We start from the raw sequence: 15162 nt of genomic DNA, 5'->3' as shown, positions 1-15162 counted from the left end.
GCTCTTTGTTTGAATGACATTAGCTCTTTTAAGTGCGTGAGTAGGGTGATATGGTTTGATGGTAACAGAAAATATTTGCTTAATTATGTTACGAATGAAGAGTTTGTTCGCAAAAACCGGTAAGTCCATTTTTAAAGATTTTGAAGTACGGTCTCTGTCATAAAGTACAAAATAATACCTTTTAAATGATATATTGGTCATTACATATAAAGGTACATTTTTGAAGTCATGGTCAAAAGAAGCAACAATTTTCCTATTATTCTCTTTATTTTTCTTGACCTTTCATCGCATATATCTCCATTTGGCAAATATGACCTTATCGGTTTTTGCGAACAAACTCTTCAAATATATCACTAGTTATCTGTATATTTTTGCAGGGAATTGGTATGGCAGCCATTCCTATCACCATGATCAAGGGCACGCAGAGTGTGAAGTCTGAGCTGGATGAAACTGGCTCAGCCATTCAACATAACCTACGCAGGAAGAATGCAGTCAGAAGAAAGGTGAGTGCCATAAAAGCAGAGTGTACTTTATGGTTCTCTGAATCATCACAGAGATGTAAATTACTGATGTATCGCTGGCATGACATTTCAGGCTACGGGAGTTTGCAAGACAATTTCGCAGGTGTTTGAATTCAAGATGGGGAATGCGGATATAATACTGTTACACATCCTTGGCTTATAGGTGTGCATTGGGGCAAGTAGGCAAAACATCTGTGTGCTGCCTGCCCATGTTGAATGCACGTCCATTGCTCTCAGACTTTATAGTACTCACATATCGGGGGGGGGGGGGGGGGGGGGGGGGGGGGATATTTTAGAGGGTTGTTCAATTGCATATGTTTTTTTTTTGGGGGGGGGGGATTGACTTGTGAAATTAGCCTAAATATATGTAAAAACTCTTTGACATAGTCAGCATCTGTAGTCAGGAGAAAGGTGAGTGCTGTGTATAGTAATGTGTCTTGCTAGCCTTGGTTCCAGACCTCCATATACTGATTTTCACCTGTAGAGCCAGATCTAGATGCTCACTCTTCAACGCAGTCATACACTGTCAGTATAGTCTTCATTATGGTACTTCCAGTGGTCATTTGTTGGGTGTTATCGAGTTTTTAAACAATTGAAGAAATTTTGAATTTATGCCCTCGGCTTCAGCCAATCAATCACAATCAAGGATTCATCAAATAAGGCACATAAAGTAAACTAGAACGTACACACTACCTTACATTTCATATCCTTGTTTAGTACGAGAGGAAAGGTCGAATGTCATCCCGAGACCAGCGCAGGCTGCAGGAACTCGACGACGAGGAGCAGCTGATAAAACGCAGAGAGCGCCACCTCAAGTCCAAGCAGAACTCACTGGCGGCAAAATGCGGGAAGTTCTGGAGGCCTTTCCAGATCATCGCCGGACTCCTTCTCCTGATGCTCTCATTTTTGCTAATCACCTCCCTCTTCATCACAAGGTAAGTCTGACCATCCATGGGTGACCCTAGTGTAGTTTTAACCCTAACTAGGCCGGGGAGGGCCTCCGAGGCCCCCCCCCTCGACGTTTCGCGCGATGTATCGCTATCGCGAGAAGCTATCGCCGCGACGTTTCATGACTTTTTTCTTTCGAGTCTCCCGCATCTTTTGACACCAAATTTGCGATGCCCGGGTGCACGGTTCCGAAGTTGCGCATAAATATGCACATGCATGTCAGACCAAAAATTGCTCAAAAACGTGAATTTGTGTACAATTTCAATGCAAACTGTGTTTACAGGCAAACTTCATAAAAGCATGATTATTTTGGGGTTTTATTGATAAAAATCAATTAAAAATGCATTTTCTTGTTCGGAACAATGTCATGGACAAATTTCATCGAAAAAACAATGGAAAACATAAAGTCGAAAAAACAAAGAAATACATAAGAAATTCAAAAAACAATAAAATACTTAGGAAATTGTTTCTGATTGCGCAATTTTTTCTCTTACATTTGCTAAGGACACTAGAAAGAATATTTACACAAAAAATGTGCCTGTTTTGAGCTTTATTTAGTGATTTATACCAAATTGTCTGATTTCATGCATCATTATGCATAAATTAGCATAATTTAGTGTAAATGATAATTTTTGAAAAAATTAACTTCATTGTACTTTAGATTACATCATAGGCAATGCGTGTGCCAATTTTCGTCGCGGTCGACTGCCGAGATCCGGAGGGGGGGCCTGGGAGGCCCTATCATCTACCTGAATAGCCCAGCCTAGTTAGGGTTAATGGTAAAGTAGATTTTCTCTGAATACAGTTTCCTGTGCATTCTTGCAGGCATAAACTATATCAAGTTGGCTCAGAATTTCTTGGAAAAAGATTGTGCGTGCCCAGAAGTTATCAGAGTGTGAATAGGCCTGGAAGATATGATGTTAGTATGCCTGACAGGTACACTTTACCTTGCATTCAAGGATTGTCTAGAACAAGATTGTCTTTAATCATAGGGTGGGGTTCTTACTCTTTCTGGAGAAAAGGGGTTTATCATTACTGTTTGACCATAGAAATCACGACTGTTTTACCTGAAAACAGTAATATTACAATATTCTGTCGAGGAAACATTGCATTTCTAAGATGATAATCCTGTTATGTCCCTTGAAATGCAGGTATGAGTATTCACTTCTTGTAACCAAGTTGATGTGTGTGTTTATGTTTCTGTTTGTTTGTGTGAGTTTGTCAAAGTGTGAGTTTTTTGGCGGGGAAGGGGGGTTGGGGCAGAGGTTGTATGAGACAGAATATAAATAAAGAAATTATCTTGGTCCAGGTTAGTTTTCTAAGGGCTACTATTATGCACAGCATAAACGAGCAAGATTATCCGTAAGGGATGCTATTATGCACAGCATAAACGAGCAAGATTGTCCGATACCAAACATGTTTGGTTGTTTGATTTTGTTAGCTTTGTGTGTGTGTGTGTGTGTGGGGGGGGGGGGGGGGTAGGGATGAAAATTAGAGAGGCCGTGAGAGAGACATAAGCGAGACATCCAAGACCTTGGATTAAAGTAAGCCTCTAATCGAGTTTTTGTGTTTTTTTATGCCTCCGCCACGAAGTGGTGCCGGAGGCATTATGTTTTCGGGTTGTCCGTCCGTCCGTAATGAATTTTGTGGATAAGGTTACTATCAAAACCTGTTGAGGTATCCTAATGAAACTTGGCATGTATGTGTATTAGGGGGTGAAGTTGTGCCTATCAACTTTTGGGTGCACATGCTCAAGGTCAAAGGTCAAAAGGTCAAGGTCAAATACATAAAATTTCACTATTTCCACCATATCTATTGAATGCCTGAAGATGTTTTCTTGAAACATAGTGTATACATGTATTACCCAATTAAGATTCTCTTGTGAAAGTTTGGGTCATGAGGTCAAAGGTCAAAGGTCAAAAGGTGAGGGTCAAATGCATAAAATTTTACTATTTCCACCATATCTATTGAATGCCTGAAGATATTTTCTTGAAACTTAGTGTATACATGTATTACCCAATTAAGATTCTCTGGTGAAAGTTTGGGTCATGAGGTCAAAGGTCAAAAGGTCAAGTAAAAATATTAAAACTTCTTTGTTTTTTCTCCATACCTTGGAAAATTGTTCAAGGTATCTTCATGGAACATAGTATATACATATACTGACTGGAAGTGATTATCTAGAGAATGTAGGGTTCATGGGGTCAAAGGTCAGGGGTCAAAGGTCAAGTGAAACACTTCAAAATTTTACTATTTCCCTCCTATCATGCAATGCCAGCAGGGTTATTTTTTTTTACACTTGGTGTATGCATACATGTGTAACCTAATAGAAATTCTCTGGAAAGTTTTTTTTTTTTTCTTCTTTTTTTGCCTCAAAGGTCAAAAGGTCAAAGATCAAGTGAAAGTGCTGAACTAACTTTTTCCTCCATATCTCGGAAGTGGCTCAAGTTATCTTGAAACTTAGTACATATTATGCATGTTCTACCTGAAAGTGATTATCTTATGAATTTTAGGGTCAAGGGCCAGATGAAAATGGTAACAATTTACTATTCAATTCAGGAATTGCACTTTTTCTCCACACCTGTACCTTGAAAATTACTCAATGCCTAAATGTATGAATGGGTCAAAGTCGAGTTAAAGTCCTTAAATCCCTAGATACATGCTCTCCTATTCATCCAATTAAACCTAGGTCAAGGAAGGTGAACATTCAACACATTTGTGACAAACTTGTCATTTCAATATTTTGCCAATTTTGTGAAAATGTAATCACACATTGTCCACATGTACTATCTATACCTATTGGGAAAATCATGCATTATGGCGGAGGCATACCAGTCGCCAAAGCGACATTCTAGTTTAATTTGGTCGTGTCGTTGTTGTTGTTGTTGTTGTCGTTGTTGTTGTTGTTGTTTCGTTGTTGTTGTTGTTGTTGTTGTTGCTGCTGCTGCTCCTCCTGCTGCTGCTCTGCTGCTGCTGCTGCTGTTGCTGTTGGTGGTGATAAAGTGCAAGCTGCAATAAAAATCATTACGGTTTCTGTAACCTTAGTTTCTATCCATATGGGTACCTTCCAGTCTTGACAGAGCCCTCCACTCCCTGGACCACGCTCTGGTTACGTCCTTCGGCAGAGGCACTTCCCTAACCCGTGGACATCATCCTCCTGTATGCCCAGCAGGTAAGTGGTCTTGACACACTTAACACTATTCAAGTGATGCTCGTGAGTTAGCGCATTGTTGAGTGCTGTTCCATCCTGGTTTAAATAACTCTTTGCGTACCAAGGTACAAACCCCCCTGTGTGCCACATAATTCTTAGACAGCAATTCATGAGTGCTTTTGGTAAACATTCTGTTTGTCAAAGCCATGTATAAAACATTTCACTGAAGTGTTATGCTAAAAATGCACTACAGTGAAGTCATTGAAAACATTGCAAGGCTAATAGCTTTGCTATTATGGTTATTAATATGTGTGAGGAGTCGATGCTATAATTATACAATACACTTATGTTTCACAATGTAACGCAATACTAATACATTTTTTTTTATTTTCACAGTGTAAGCAAACATGAAGCCCGCTACCATCACTGTAATTGGAATTGTATGTTTTTGTATAATCTTTCCAATTTTTGAGCACATAGGGACATTATGTACTAAGTGTTATGCGCTGTTAATTATTTTTATTATCAATACTATATAAGGTGTACAGGTCAATGATAGCTTCCATCTATGTCGTTGATATTTTATGCTTCCAATGAAGTGTGGAGTTGTACATGTAGGTGTAGAGTTTCATTGTACATACCTCAGAGCTGCCCAGCCTTTCAAATTCCGCAGGAAACTTCTTAAGAACTTCAAAACATCTTGCTCCCTTGTCTGAGAATATACCTTTGCCCCTTTTGAGATATCATGTAACATTTAGTATCTCCCTGACTGTTCGTAAGGACCTTCCTAATATTGATGTGTGAATGTTAAGCCCAATAAAGTGTGAGAAACCTTGAATGTGAGAGAAATTCTTTGTCCACTTTCCTCTATGGCAGGTCTATCCCCTAGATCTGGTGCTGTATGGAGCCACACTGACCTATTTCTTCTGGACCTCCGAGGGTGGGATCAGGAGAATCGGGATCTGGCTCTGCTGCATCAGGGTGAGAATAAACTCTTGCTTCTTAGGGTCAAAGGTTATGAGGTCCGTTGATGCATATTAGTAAAGATTGTTGTTAATAACAGCATTCAGCTCCTTGTGATGTTGTGATCCTGAAAGCTTTTTATGCCAAGATTATTTAAAGTCTACCGAGCATGTGTTGTACTAATATCATGTCTTGTTTGTGGAAAAAAACAAAAAATCACAGTTAAAGTTACTACATGTTTGTTAAACGAGTTCATGTGGCAGCAAGTTATGTAGACTGTAATTCTGTGGGGGAAAAAAAAAAAGAAAAGCAAAATTTGTCATGGATCAGAGGTTGTCTTGAGGAAATAGTTATTGGACGAATTAAGTTTTAGAGCTGATGCTGTTATGATTAACGGCATCATATGCACAAAGAGCAACTGGTTGAAAAAAAAAATTAAGGGGATTGTAGTTTGATACTACCATGTGACTGTACATAAATCTCTTTTCTGCATCAAATTCTGTGCTATGTGCTTCTGAGTCTAATGTCTGATGTCTTTTAAGACAGGAAAGTCAGAAAAACCTATTGGAGAAAATTTTCTTTATTTGAGATTGCACATCAATAATTCATTCACCTGTATGATGGTGCAATGCAAGTATGTTGAAGATGCACTAAAGATCATTAGATCCCCTTTGGAAGAAGTGACCAGTGCAGTAAATTGTACAGTAAATTAGACAAGTCTCAGTAGAATTGCATGCTACACTACTGTCATACTGTATACGCCATATATTTAGCAAGTCTACTGTAATTTTTTGCAAATCAGGACTTCCCGTCGATTTTGCAAGTGGGTTAAGTTCGCGATCGTGGAGTACAGTACTGAACAGAGAAATACACAAGCGTGCACATCACATTCATGTCAGGATCAGAGTCAATATTTTCACGTGTCTTTAAATTCGCAAATAACACCTGACTCGCGATATTTGCACAAAATAAAACCTCATGAAATATTCGGCATGTACAGTATTGTTGTGGTAGCTCTGATGATTGTTTTTCATATTGTGATCTCCACTGTGGGGCCCCAGATTTACAGGATCCGACCCAAACGCACCAAGCCCCAGGCCCTTCTCTTTCATGTGTGCTATGGTGATCTGTATGATCATGGCTCTCAACACCATGCTGTACACCCTAGCTCCTGATTACCTGAGCTACGGCTACCAGAAGTACATTCCGGTATGTTGATTTCTTTAAACTTTGTGAACTTTGTGCTTGTGTTGCATCTATGTTGACACTTCTTTCAGTCATTTGTTGTTTATACTTTTTTTCTTTCCATCCTTTCTATCTTTCGTAGATGTATGTCATATGCTTACTGTATAAGCTGTCATATTCAGTACAGCTTTTTTATGCGAGATGTTTCGTGAATTGATGCCACAGCTATTGTAAGTGTACCATTACCCTAGCGCATGGCGACATTTTTGTGCTTTGTTAAATTCTCTGTCCAGCATTGCTTTGCGAAATTTGCGCAAATAACAGCTATACAGCATTTGTATGGAGGTTTTGTTTGTATGCTTTGTGTGTGTGTGTGTGTTTGTTCTGAACCATGCGTAACAGGTATATGACAATGTGAAAGTATTCTCTTTTGCATTGTCAACTTTGTGCATATAGACCAAGTACATGTACACAGCACTGTGTAGAAATCATGTTTAATTTTGATCAACAAGAACATGCGATTGGCATGAAAGAATGACACTGTAAGAATTACTGTTAGAAATAACCGGCAAATATGATGCATTAACAGAGTGTATAATTTTAAAAGAAGAAAAGAAATGAGCATTAACCATGCTTGATGTGTGTGTGATGTGTGTGTGGGGGGGGGGGGGGGTATGATGTTGTGAGTGATGTGTTCAGCTATTAGGAAGTGGCTGTTATTACTCAATTCTCTCACATACATTGCTTCTTTTTTTTTTCAGGCAAATGGCACAGAACCTGTTCAGTGCAATACTCACTGGAAAAGGTGAGTGGCATTGGAAATTCTTGGCAGCATAAAAAATAGTGTTTAAAAACTTTGCTGAATGGAGTGTAATATTGTTTTCTTTTATTTCTTAAACATTTTCAGTTGATACTTTTGTAATGTCTTGTTGCACATTATTTCTGAGCATCGCTCTGGCTCTTGTGAATCCTCAATCACAAAGTGTAACTTTGGTCATAAAAAGGTTAAAAGACTGAGGGTATGTTTGAAATGTTATCTCAAAGGGGAAAAAAGCTTGTTTTTATATTTGTGGTGTTGCCTGAGACAGAGGTATGTTTAAAATGGTGCCTCATACTCATGGAGGGGGAGGGGATTTTACTGTAGCTTACATTTCCCCAAACACCTGCCTGTGTATACTCGGGACTAGTCTTCAACAGGTTAAAATAGATTTACCACAAATAGTCATGCAGATTCAGTAAATGCAGCAATAGGAGAAGAAACATTTTATGAATTTTGAGGAAACCTGACAATCCCTTCAAAGGGTGTGAATTTGTTGAGTTTTGTTCAATTCCACCACTGAATAAGAAGGTTACAACTGCTGATGATGTCCCAGTCGTGAAACACTTATGTGAAGTATGCAACATGATACGTTTAGGGTAAACACCCCTTTCAGTGTTTATCAGTTTTGTAAGAGACCTTAACTACCATTATCTTGTTTGACATGTTTGTCCCAATGGTATGTCCATTCAAAGGGCAAAAATGAATAAGATTAAGAATCTGACTGTCATGCAGATTATCTACATGCAGATGAATAGTCATACAAGCAGTAGAAGAATCAGGCTACATCGTGATTAATCTTTCTCTATCAAAGCATTGCTGCACGATAGTACATATCAATAATTGGACTTCACTTTATTGGACCAGATTGTGTGATGACAGTGACTGTCACTCTGATGACCAGTTCCTGTACAAGGTCTGGTTCTTTGGGGCCTGCTACTACTGGTCAACATGGGCTTTCTTTGGGGTAAGCACAGCCTGTCATGGTAATAGCTACGTTCATGTACAGTTGCCCAACGTGGATGTTTAGGTCAAAAACTTAACTGTCGATGATTAGCTCCACTTGTGAATTCATGACGCGGGTTCACATGCGCACCTAAAGTTTAAGATACAACTTACGAGCGAATCCCGCTCGATGATTAAAACTGAAAGTGCAGAGTCTTCACTATGACCTTATGCCCATACAAAAAGCTCAGCTGGAGTTGACCAGGAAGCAAATGAGAAGCGAGGTTCATGCTAACTCACAAGCTCGTTGATTATTGTGTCCACACGGAGCGAAATTACAGGTGGGTACCCCCCGTGGATCATGTATAGAGCGTAAACCCCTAAGATGTCTGTGGTTCTAATCATTGACTAAACTTTGAGATTGCTGACTTTCAAGTGTGCCCACTCGGCACTAAACTACAAGCTAATCATCGAGAATTTAGTTTTCGATCTGAACTTAAAGTTTAGGAACAGCGTGTGAACATAACTATTATGTACCTGACCTTGCGTGGCAAAACCACCACAAACAACTGCACTAAATCACCTGTTAGATTTGTGAGCCACAGTCATTTTAAAAGATGCTTGCAACATTTGTTTGAAATTTTACAATATCACATTTTATAACTGACTAATTCCCATCATGAGTGTTGTGCGTTCACATACACCTTATTAACCCTTACCGTGCAGTAGTTCATGAATGAGCATGCATGCTGGAGGACTTTCTTCACCGATTGGCTCAAATGTCGGGGAATTAAATGTAAATTAATAAGGGATTTCCTAATCCTCTAATCCCTATCGTGTCACAGTTTTGTTCGTTTTGGAGGGAGTAGTGTTGTGTATGATGTTATCACTCAATGCTCCTTTCATAACTTATTCGCTCAATGCCAAACCCACGTTTTATGTACTGTAAAAGTGGATATTTTTACATGAGGTAATGATTCAGTTATCAGGAGCCCCGCATGGGTTTGTTTCCCTATTAAATCTGAAAAGGAAATTACTATCATTCATTCATTTGGTATGCATGTAAAGTCTCTTCAAAAGGTAACTGTGTTCTCAATGTCAAGTACAACATTTACAAGATGTATGTGGCCTCGTAATTGATATTGATTGAAATTGTACACCAAGAAGAGCCCAGTGAGTTTACAAAGTCGATCATGTGTAAGCTGAGAGCACATTGTGAAAAATGGGATGGAAAAGTATGACACCCTTTTCAACCAGCATCTTGTATGACGTTCTTCATTTGACCTCACTTCACATGCTGAAGGAGTTTAGTATTACTGATATTTTAGTGTTATCATTGTCTCTGTCTTTGAAGAAGTGTTGATGTGCTGACCCAAGTGAAGATGTTACATTTTCCCTTAACTCGTCAAACTTTTGTTGTTGGTGGTGCCTTTCTGTATGTCATTCTATCTGTCTTTGGTGCTAAAGCCAGGTCATTATCAACATATCGTCGCTGGGGTGACAAAACCTCGTATCTCAAAAATGTAAATGTTCAGGAGAGCCAAAAAACATGGCGGCCAAAGCACTATACTGAATGGGATAGCGTCCCTTTGACATGCCGTGGTGGCTTCATTTTTGGGGTAAGACAGCTGGGATTTGGACAGGACATCACTTAACCGATTATTTGACCACTTATGCAAAAAAGTCATTTTCACCAAAATTTGAGATACAAGGTCTTGTCACCCCAGCGACGATATAAGATGTTTAGATGTACTTTGAAGAAAGTATTTTGCACACTGCAATAAACATAGAGATCTAGAATTTGCAATCCACTTTGTGTGTGGACCTGAAAGACCAGCAAGATGGACAGTCAACTTGTCCGAAACATTGAAACTTTTCTCTGAATGCTGCCTTTCCTCCACCACAGTCTTGTTTTAGGACTTTTCACTCAATATGTTCCACATGAAATATTTGTAAATTTTTTATTAGAAATAATCAATTTTAAAGAATTATCAGTTGTAGAGGTGTTATTAGAATTATCACATATGTTTTGATTATTTTCTCTTTTTTTTAACAGCTCTCATTTCAAATATCTCAAAATTATGTATTTCGCTTTAATTCTTCAGGTTTATGCAGTTTGTGTGAATAAGTGAGGTTATTCTGTTAGAGTAATGAGTTTGTGTTTGTGTGCCTCAATGATAAGAAATGTAAAGATATGAGATTCAAATTGTACTTCCAGGAAAATATATATTCATATCCCTTCTTGAGTTCTGAGGTATATTCAAGAAGATCAGACCATTTTCGATGAGTTAGTTTTGTTAAAATTTGTGGCACTTCAGAGGGATGATGATTTAAGGTTTTTGTTAATTTCTGTTTGCTTTGTAGTGAATGCAGTTTAGTCTGCAGCCCAAGCTGTATAATAGTGCAATAATGGTGGCTAAGAATATCCAGTTTAATAGATGATATATAGACAGACAGACAGATAGATAGATAGATAGATAGATGAATAAATATGTACATAAGTAAAGATATGAGTAATTAGATAAATGAATAAATAGATAATTGTAGATAAAATAGATTAATATATAAATAATTAAATAAGTGCATATAAGTAAATATGTGTACATAGATAAATAAATGAATAAATGCAAGAACATCAATGTGTACAGCTCAACCAGTCGATCAATATCCATCTGTGATACTGTATACTGCAGTATCATGCTATTCATCTCTTGTTATATGTTGATGTGAAGCCAGCTCAGCACCTGTTGTTTCCCGCATGGGAGGAAGAGAGCTTTCATTGCTCACTGCATTGATACCGCCAAGTATGGTGACATTTAATTTACTACCACTACATGTAGCTTCCCTGCAACACCTATTTGGTTTATTACTGAGCAATTGCAGGTCAACCTATACCCCCCCCCCCCACCTTCCCCCTTTCCCCTGCCCATGGCCCATTCACAATGACCTTGGCACCCTCTTTCGTGCTTTCACTTGGTAATTGCGCCTGCCTGCAGGTGTACATTTTATTGTGTTTCGTTTTTGCCTTGTTTCTGCTATCTTTTTCCCCATTTCCGTTGCATTAATTGAAAGCTGAATGGCAAGCGTTGCACTAATTCAGCACAAGGCTACTATGCAGGTGTACGTAGTATTAGCGTGGTGTTTATCATCATAGTTCATGTAAAATAAAGGGGAAATGTAGAGATCAATTTGATAACCGACATGCACTGGAAAGAAAAAACAACAGTTACAACAAATCTGGCTACATACTGCAAATAGGACTAAGGTAGGGATGTGACAGCAGACCTGCCAGTTAAGTAGCATGTTTTCACAGTTTTGTAGTAAATTTTGTCTTCATCCATATTAGGTCTAAGCGGTTTAGGAATTGAATGTATGTTTGGTCTGCTTTGTTTCGTTTTTGTGAAATTAATGTAAACAGGCTATACGTACATGCACCTGGTGATATCCCTGTATTTGACACAAAATACAATTTTGCCCGAAGAACATGTTTTACACTGTCTGTCAGTATGTTAGGTCATGTTCTTGTTTTTTCCTCTGCAGAGGTTGGCAGCACCCGTGGTGGAGTGGTTTGAGACAAATTTGATTTGATTGAAAAAAGTGAACTGCATGTTCTCATATACCTAGATGCAATTTTCTAAAGACATTTGCAGGGAAACATGTGATAAATATGTTTGGTCTAGGGGAAGATGCATTCCATTTTCTTTGTTTATCATATCGATACTTTAGCAATGATTTATAGATGATGTCACCAGCAGAATCTGTTGTTTGGAAGGGTTTTTGTTGGCATATATTGAAGTAATCTGAAGAAAAATAGTACCAATATTTATGAAATATATGGCACCTACACTGTATGTAGATATTCTCTTGGCCACATAAGTAATGGCAAAGGTATTCCAATATGTCAATACATGTCAACATGCATTGCACTGCATAGTTCCTATAACAATCAATATATGACTATAGATGTCGACATAGCCGACTTGTCAATTTGCACAACTTGAATTGTGAAAGAAGCAATTTAAGAATGAAATCAGGACAGTTTCGGTGACTCAAGGACATAATTTTCTGACTTTGGTGATGTCGACTTCAGGCCAAAATCCATTCTTGTTTTTTATGGGGGTTTTTTATGAGAACAGAAAAATCAGATCGTATGTACATCAATAGAAAATTGGAAGAAAATGGACTCACAAATAGTGTTATAAATTGTTTACGTTTTAAAGATCTCAAGTAAGTCAAATTGTCAAAATATATGTGCAGAGATGAAACCTGTTTGCTTACAGTAGGAGAATGTAAAAAAATGTATAAATTATTCTTATTATGTACAATTGTACCAAGAGCAGTTTTGAACATAAATTTAAATACAATATCAGGATTGTTCTGTTCAGGCATAACATTAAATTTGTGCTGTCAGTGGTGGAAGATGTTAGTATATAACTCACAGAGTCTCAAAATTGTTTCCCCCAGGTGTTCCTCATCAGCGTGGTAGTTGCCCTCATCCGACGGCGTGAGTCATCCATCGAGGGGCGCGTGGAGGCGTCTGACACGGAGGATAGCGATGAGGAGATGTTGGAGCCGTGAGGATGGATACACCAAACAGAGATGTTTTGTTTGTGGAATGTTTTGAAGAATGGGTGTGATTATGAGCTGAACTCTGAAAGCTTACCATGCAACTTTTGCTGGTTTTGTAAGTGAGGGTCACAGGAATGCATGTTGTATCATACATGCTTATCCGCCGAAGAGAAAAACATCATAATGAGATCTGTATAATCAGTTTTTACAAATTTGAAAAAGAAGCTCATTAGACATTTTTTTTTTTTTTTTTTTTTGGGGGGGGGGGGATGATGTACAGTCACACAGTTATTTATTCTTTAATAGTTACTGCTACATGTAGGCACCACACTGAAAGACACTATCAAGATAAGAGATCACATCTGTGGATTTTTTGGAATATGATGATAATTCTATCAGCATAACTCTAGAAAGCTTATCACAAGATTTGGGTTTGTAATGCATGGTCACCTGGGTTTATGCCAAGGTAATCATATGCAAGACACCCAGTGGAAGATGCCAAAATTAGATGACATTCTTGTGATATATTTGTGGTGTGATAATGATTTTCAGCTCTTCATACCATCTTTAACATACAATGTAATTTATGTGCAGATGACGTGACTGATTATGCTGTAATTGTGATCCGTCTCCATGTGACCCAAGTGCATCTGCACACCTGACTGCATGGCATGCACGATTTTCTTTGAATTCCTCATAGTATTGTATGCTCTTTAACATTTCATAAAGTGGCTTTTAAGTATCTTGCAAAAAGTTAAAGGTACATGGTCCCGATGGTTTAGTCAAATGCGTATGCGGGCGCACGGCACAAGTTTCCTATAGAGACTAACGCTATCGGCTCCTCTTTAGCGCTTATGCTGTGGCCCACTTCCCCGAGTCCGAAGAAGTCTGATCCACTGTAGCCAGTGGTCCGATCACAGTTCGGCTCATGATTTGGCTGAGGGGATGACAGCTTTAGCAAACTTCTTTTGTGATGTCATAATAAGAAACACACATGCACGCACCCTGGCATTACTACAGACTGCGTGATGCGCAGAGAAGACAACAAAGGCAACGTTACTTAGCAACACCTACGTGCTTTACTCTTGATGACAGCTCAACTTCGGCAATCTTCGTATCAACGCTAACGGTGATCGGCAGTATCATCAACAACGCCCTCTACACTACCGGGACTACAGTGTGTGCACCTTTAAGAGCTGAATCCTCACCTCAACCAATACTATACCGTCCCATTATTGTAAATGTACTAACAGACATACAGTAGATCAGTAATGTACAAACTGTATTGCAGACAGATACAAAGGGAATCTTATACTGTGCAATGAATGATGATGATTATACTGGAATAAGCTTTATTTAATGAAATGCTCAGAGTGGATGAAGATGAGCTGTTGCCCTTGGCAACACAGTTTGCTGTGTCCCATGGCAACACGGTTTGCTGTGTCTGAGATTGTGAGGAGCATGGTATCTATGATGACCAGCATGAATGGTCTCCAGTCACAAGCTGTGCTGTCCAGGAGAGCCCTGTTTCATAAAGCTGTTTGTAAAGTTACGTATGACTCTACGAATGATTGGAATATGAAGTGCCAGTACAGTATGTGTGCCCACCTTTGTCGAGCCCGCCGGAGGTGAGGGGAGACTAAGGAATCGCCTGCGGCGTCTTCTCCGTCCGTCATCCGTCCGTTGTAGGTCTGTCTGTCGTCTGTCCATAACGCTACAAAAACTTCACTAACTCTTTATTCTGGGCTTCAATTGCAATCAAACTTCAAGGGAAGAGGGGTCATACAAAGTTTCACATTTTACCATATATGAAGGTCACCTCAAGGTCAAAGCTCACAGGCAGGGGTCAATGAACTTTAGGGCCCAATGTTAAGTTTTTATGGCGCGTTTCTACTATGGGTCATAACTTTTGATCCATAACTCCATTTGTGACCAAACTTGGATGGTAGATGTCCTTTGGGGAGTGGATGGTCACCACAAGGTCAATGGTCACAGGCATGGGTCAATGAACTTTTAGAGCCCAATGTTAAGTTTTTATGGCGCGTTTCTATTATGGGTCATAACTT

At 38.9% G+C, this 15162-nt stretch overlaps 1 pseudogene; it reads left to right on the top strand.

Annotated features, from left to right (window-relative positions):
• Positions 1–13306, top strand: part of LOC140245878 (probable lysosomal cobalamin transporter) — an 18283-nt pseudogene extending 4977 nt beyond the window's left edge.
• The last annotated feature ends 1856 nt before the right edge of the window (positions 13307–15162 follow it).

This window comes from Diadema setosum, unplaced genomic scaffold, assembly GCF_964275005.1.
Source record: "Diadema setosum unplaced genomic scaffold, eeDiaSeto1 scaffold_50, whole genome shotgun sequence".
NCBI lineage: Eukaryota > Metazoa > Echinodermata > Echinoidea > Diadematoida > Diadematidae > Diadema > Diadema setosum.
Note: the sequence above shows the minus strand (reverse complement) of the source record. Positions and strands in the feature narration are given on the sequence as shown.